Source organism: Cupressus sempervirens, chromosome 2, assembly GCF_028749045.1.
Source record: "Cupressus sempervirens isolate cs-2001-9-10 chromosome 2, ASM2874904v1, whole genome shotgun sequence".
In the NCBI taxonomy this organism is placed as follows: Eukaryota; Viridiplantae; Streptophyta; class Pinopsida; order Cupressales; family Cupressaceae; genus Cupressus; species Cupressus sempervirens.
In genome coordinates this window covers 448,766,419-448,772,416 of record NC_143119.1, presented here as the reverse complement: position 1 = coordinate 448,772,416, position 5,998 = coordinate 448,766,419, and positions in this window count along the sequence as shown.

The following is a 5,998-nucleotide window of genomic DNA, read 5'->3' as shown; positions in this document are numbered from 1 at the left end:
ATTGTAGTTTGCCAATCATTGATTTGTATTGTGTCTGGTTCACATCAGCAAAATTTTCATTCTTAGATAGCTTGTGTCCAGTGACGATAGGTGTACCCATTGATTTAGAATCTTCCATCCCAAAATATTTTAGTATCTCCTTGATATATTTGGACTGAGTAATGAAGATACTTTGCTTCATTTGATATACTTGTAAACTAACAAAGAATTTGAGCTCACCAAACGTTGACATTTTAAAATTCCTTCTTCACTTCATCACCAAATTTTTTGCATAATGCTTCCTTTCCTCCAAATATGATATCATCAAATAAAATCTCAAATAACAATACCTCATTGTTCTTTCCAGTCTTCAAATATAGATCATTGTATCATTTGTCCTTGCAAAACCAATCTTTACCAAATAATTATGTATTCTTTCATACCATGCTCTTGGAGCTTGTTTAAAACCATATACAGCTTTGTACAAGTTGCATACAATGTTCTTTTTGTTAGGGTCCACAAATACTTCAGGCTATTCTATGTATACTTCTTCTAGTATTCCATTTAGAAATGCAAATTTGACATCCATTTGATATACTGCCAATCATTTATAAGCATAATAAGCAAGCAAAGTTCTAACTCCTAGAATTTCTATAGGGGAAAATGTTTTGCCCATAGTCAACACCTTCCTCTTGTGCATATCATTTGCATACCAATCTAGCTTTATTCCTTATGATTAACCTTTCTCATTTAGCTTGTTTGTGAATATCCACTTTGTTCCAATAACATTTTTGTCTTTAGGTCTGGGTACTAGAGACCAAGTTTTGTTCTTTTTGATATGTTAAATTTCTTCATTCATAACATGTATCCAATATTCATTCTCCAAACCATCTTTCATAGATTTAGGCCCAAACTCACAAAGTAAGCATGTATCATTTCTGAGTCTTTTTCTTGTCATAACACTAGATTCTGCATATCCAATAGTTTGTTATGGTTTATGATGTCTTCTTACATATTTTTCCAACATAGAATCTCTCCTTCTTTGTTCTTCAATAGGTTCATCTTGAAAGATAATTTCAAGCTCATCATCTCTTTCTTGTTGTGGTTTTGGTTCAAGTTTTGCATGCTTGACATTGTCTACCTATTTTTTAACTTCCTCTGTCTATGACTCGAAATCATCTATTTGTTGCTCAACACCCATAATTTGTTGCTCAACAACTAGTTGTTGCAACTTAGCATTCCCAATCTATTGAGGATCTATAAATTTGATTTCTTGTTTAGGTGGAGTTCCTTTAGCACTTTCATTCACATATATGAATGAATTGTAATTTCAAGTTTAGTCTTACATTCAACTTCATGTTTCTTTGTAAACTCATCAACTTTCACATTTGCACTTTCCACAACTTTGTTAGTGTTATAATTCAAACACTTAAAAGCTTTGTTCTTGGTGGAATATGTCATCATAACTCTCAGCATCAAGTTTTACATTCCTATTGTGTTTAATTATGTAACATTTTCTTCCAAAGACTTTGAAATATTTCACGTTAGGTGCATAACTATACCATTATTTAAAAGGTGTAGCATTTGTACCCTTTATGACTTGTACTCTATTTAGAGTATAAACAATACTTACAGGTTCTCTCCAATATTTCTAAGACACATTTTTCTCCATCATCAGTGTTCTAGCACAATCCATGATTGATTTATTCCTTCTTTGAGCTATTCCATTTTGCAGAGGGGTCCTAGGTGTAGACATCTACCTTTTGATTCCCCTTTCATTGTAGAATATGTTGAGCTCATTGGAACTGAATTCAACACCTTTGTTAGATTTTAGACACTTTTATATTTTTCCCTATCTCCTTTTCAACTCTGGCCAAATACCACTTAAACAATTGAAAGACGTCAGATTTTTCTTTCAGAAACATCACAGTCATTATTCTAGAGTAATCATCAAAAAATAGAATGAAATATTTTTCTTCATAGGACCTTTGAACTCTAATAGGTCCACATAAGTTAGTATGAACCAATTCCAAAATGTCACTAGATGAATATGTTTTGTTCTTGAAACTAGACTTTGTCATTTTTCCCAATTGACATTGTTTACACCTAGCATTGTCAAGTTTCTTTAGTTTAGAAAATTTCTCTTACTCTTTTCATTTTACTAATACTAATCAAATTTTCAAAACTTACATGACATAACCTTTTGTTTCATAACCAATATCTTCATTTTGTGCAAGCAAACATGTCTCATCAGATAAATCTGGGTAGAAAAAGTTATCGCTTGTTTAGTCACCACTTCCAATCAATTTACCATTAGCATCAAGAATTTTAGCCTTTCTATGATGGAATTCAACTCTATAACTTGATTTGTTCAACTATGAAACACTCAAAGATTATAGTTAAGTCCTTCAACCCAATAAACATTGTCACATTTAATTTTATCAGATAGTTGAATTTTCCCTTTACCTTTCACAAGACATGGAACATCATTACCAATTTTTACACAACCACCTTTGTATGGTCCAATGTCCTCAAATTTACTTCTATCAATATTCATGTGATTAGAACAACCACTATTAATTATCCATCTATCACTTTTGTTCACATAAGAAATTAAAACAGTTTTCTCATCTTCATCAGAATCTTCTTTCATTGCAACATAGACTACTTCTTCATCTACTTTTAAACTCATTATCAATTTTGTCTTCAACAATATAACAAGATTTCTTACCATTGTCCTTATAGTCCTTATTCTTCTTGAATTCTCTATCATCTCTTCTTCCTTTATACTTGCTTTCATCCTTGTCTTCTCTGTCATGGCACCTTGTAGCAATATGACCAACCTTGTTGCATGGAAAATAGATTATAGGATGTTTACCTTTGTATTTTCCTTTTCTTCTTCCAACTCTCCTAGCTATCATTTCCTCAAGTTCATCAATTTCATCATCAGAAGTATCACTGTTATTTTTCAGATGTTTTTCTTTTCCTTTCTCACTAAGAACCAAATGTGATTTAAAAGCATATTCAATAGTAGCAAGAGTGTAATTATCAAAATTTTACATCTCCAAAGTAGTAATCCTACCAATTACATCTTCCATAGTTAAGTTATTACCTAATGTACATCTTAGGTCTTATATTGAAAAAACCTAATAGGAAGTTGATTATTGTTTCATCTTCAATCTTTACATTAGCTCCTCTAATAGCATTGGAAACTTCTTTGATTCTTGAACAATATTGTACTATGTTCTCACCTTCTATCATTTTCATCTCATCAAACTTACCTCTCAGGCTTTCTAATATGGCTCTCGAGACATTATCATCTCCTCCATAGATGATCTTCAGTTTATCCCACATTTCCTTTGAATTCTTCCATTCCTTTAGGTCATCAAACTCAACATAGGTTAGGGTTGAAGCAATCTCCAACATTGACTAATTATGTTCTTGGTTTTCTTTTAGTTGTTGGGAAGTCAAAGGGACTATTTTTATTTCCACACATGCATTGTCTAGAAACTCCAATGTAACATCACTAATACTAGCTATATGTAATCTCATCAACTTTTGCCACACGGGAAAGTTGTTATTTGTTCAACTTTGGTACCTCTCTCTTGTATGATAAGATCTTTAGCTTTGAGTGCCTTCAAACTCTTTTCTACAAGCACCAATGCTTTGATACCAATTGTTATAATATTTAGAATACCTAAGAGGGGGAGGGGGTTGAATCAGTTATCCAAGGTCCAAATATACCAATTGAACAATCAAACACTTAAGCAATTTTATATTTTATCACTCCATTTCTCAACCTCTATTGTAAACTATTTGTAGCATTAACTAGTTGTCCACTATTCTTAAAATAACAGACTTGTAGAATGTAAACTTAAAATAATAAAATATCACAATAACATCCAGACAATTTTGACATTAGGATTTTACGTAGAGACCCAATTTGGGAAAAACCACTAGCAACATGTCACCAATTTTCACTCTTATGAAGTAAGCTCTCTTAGGAGCCAACCCTATTAAAGGTTACAATACACACTGTTAAATGTGACCTAGTTAAAGAATTTATTCACCCTATTAGGTGTGGCCTTGTTAGAGGACTTTAGAACAATCCATTAGACTGTCACCTAGTTAAAGGATTTACAAAGACTGTTAGGTCCTTATGACTATTAGGTCAACCTTGATTAAGGGATTTCAAATAATGTTCACAATGGTTAGAAAGTAGTAGCAAGTTTGATCTATTTAGTACATCTCACTTTTCATGTTTAGATCTTTGTTTAGCTCCTCATATTGATTCACTAGCTAGCCTCCATTGTCATCACAATTTTAGATTCATTTGGAAACTCTTTAAGCAATCAACTTACACTTATTCTCAACTCAATAAAGCCTTCTTTTAGATTTTTCAGTCAATAACATTAGTAGCAACTCCAACTCTCTATAACTCTTTCAAAAATGCACAACTACTTTGCACTCTTCTCTTCCACACACGTCTTCTTGAAAGTTCACCTTTGTGCCTCCTTAAATAGGCAGTTATGATCTTTTGTTGCTTAATCAACATCGTAGATCTTAGCGTTCACAATTTAATTCATTAGATATAATGTATCTAATCATCATTATGTTTATCTCTTTTTATCTAGAAACCTCTCCTCAAATTTATCTCTTAGATTATTTACCTAATCCTCTCCTAGAATTAAATGATCCAACTCATCAATCCTTATCTTCAACATGTTTTTTATATACCAAGAAATCAACTTAGTTGGCTAGAAATTATGATTTCTTGCAAAAAATTAAAATGTTATTCCTCAGCCAACACAAAGTTCTAACATTTGGTCATCACTAAATTTCTTGGTCACTATAGAACTTCTTAGCTCAACATCAACACTGTCACTCAATCGACACTGATGCTTTGTCAACACTAAATATTCTCGGCACTTACTATGGCTCAATTGACATTAGTATCACTTGACATATACATCAAATTTATTTGGTCTTATATTCTGTTGCTCAGTCAAGCCTACATAAGTGATATATCTTAGCTTCTACTATCAAGACTTGAACATTACTGTCTTCTCCTTTATCAACATGATTTAAACAATCACTTTGTCTTGTCAAAGTCTAACTAATCAAATGTCCACTTGTAGTTTCCTTTTCATAACTCAACCTTTCCTCTAGATGCTTTTTTTATGAACAAATTCACAAATCCTCTTCATCAATCAAATATACATGACATTTGGATTAGATAGAAAACTATCTTATCAATAGATTTGACATCAATGAAAATATAACAATTGTTTCAATTGTAGTTTCCAAAAAATTTATAAGGCCTTGACTTCTTCTTGACTTGGTTTAGGTAGTAGTAGCAATTAAATGAATTTCCCATTCTTTGTAATAGTGTAGGTGTTCTTTACTTCATCATGTTATGCATGGAGATCATATTTCCATGGTATTCTAAAGAGTAAGTGACATGCATCCATATTGACAATATCAAATGAAAATATCTCCTTGTAGGCTCTAATGTAAAATTTATCCCAAGCTTGTTCTATTGTTTGTTGTGCTTTATTTAGTCAAGACACCTTGTATGGATATGGATAAGGTATCCTTGATATTTTCAACTTCTCCACTATTTCAAGAGCTACAAAATTCTATGTAGAACCAAAATCTACCAATACTTTGCAAACTTTACCTCTCAACTTACAAGTAGTCCTGAAATAGATTTTCTTTGTGGTGGTTTGGATCATACATGTAACTTAAAAAATGTCCTGCTCATCATAAGTGATTCTTCTTTCTCTAGATAACCATAGGATTTTGAATCAAATTTTTGTGCAAGATGTATTTCCTTTTCTCCTTAAGTACTAGAACTTTCCTTTTTCTTGGATATTTGTGTGCCATATGACCTTCTTGATTGCAATTCTAAGTGTTTTTTAATTGGGACAGAAGATCAAAATGAGAAAAATCTAGCAAATTCTGCAAGAATTATGGATGTTGGTACCACTAGTTGTGGGTTCCAGGACCTTTCTTTGGA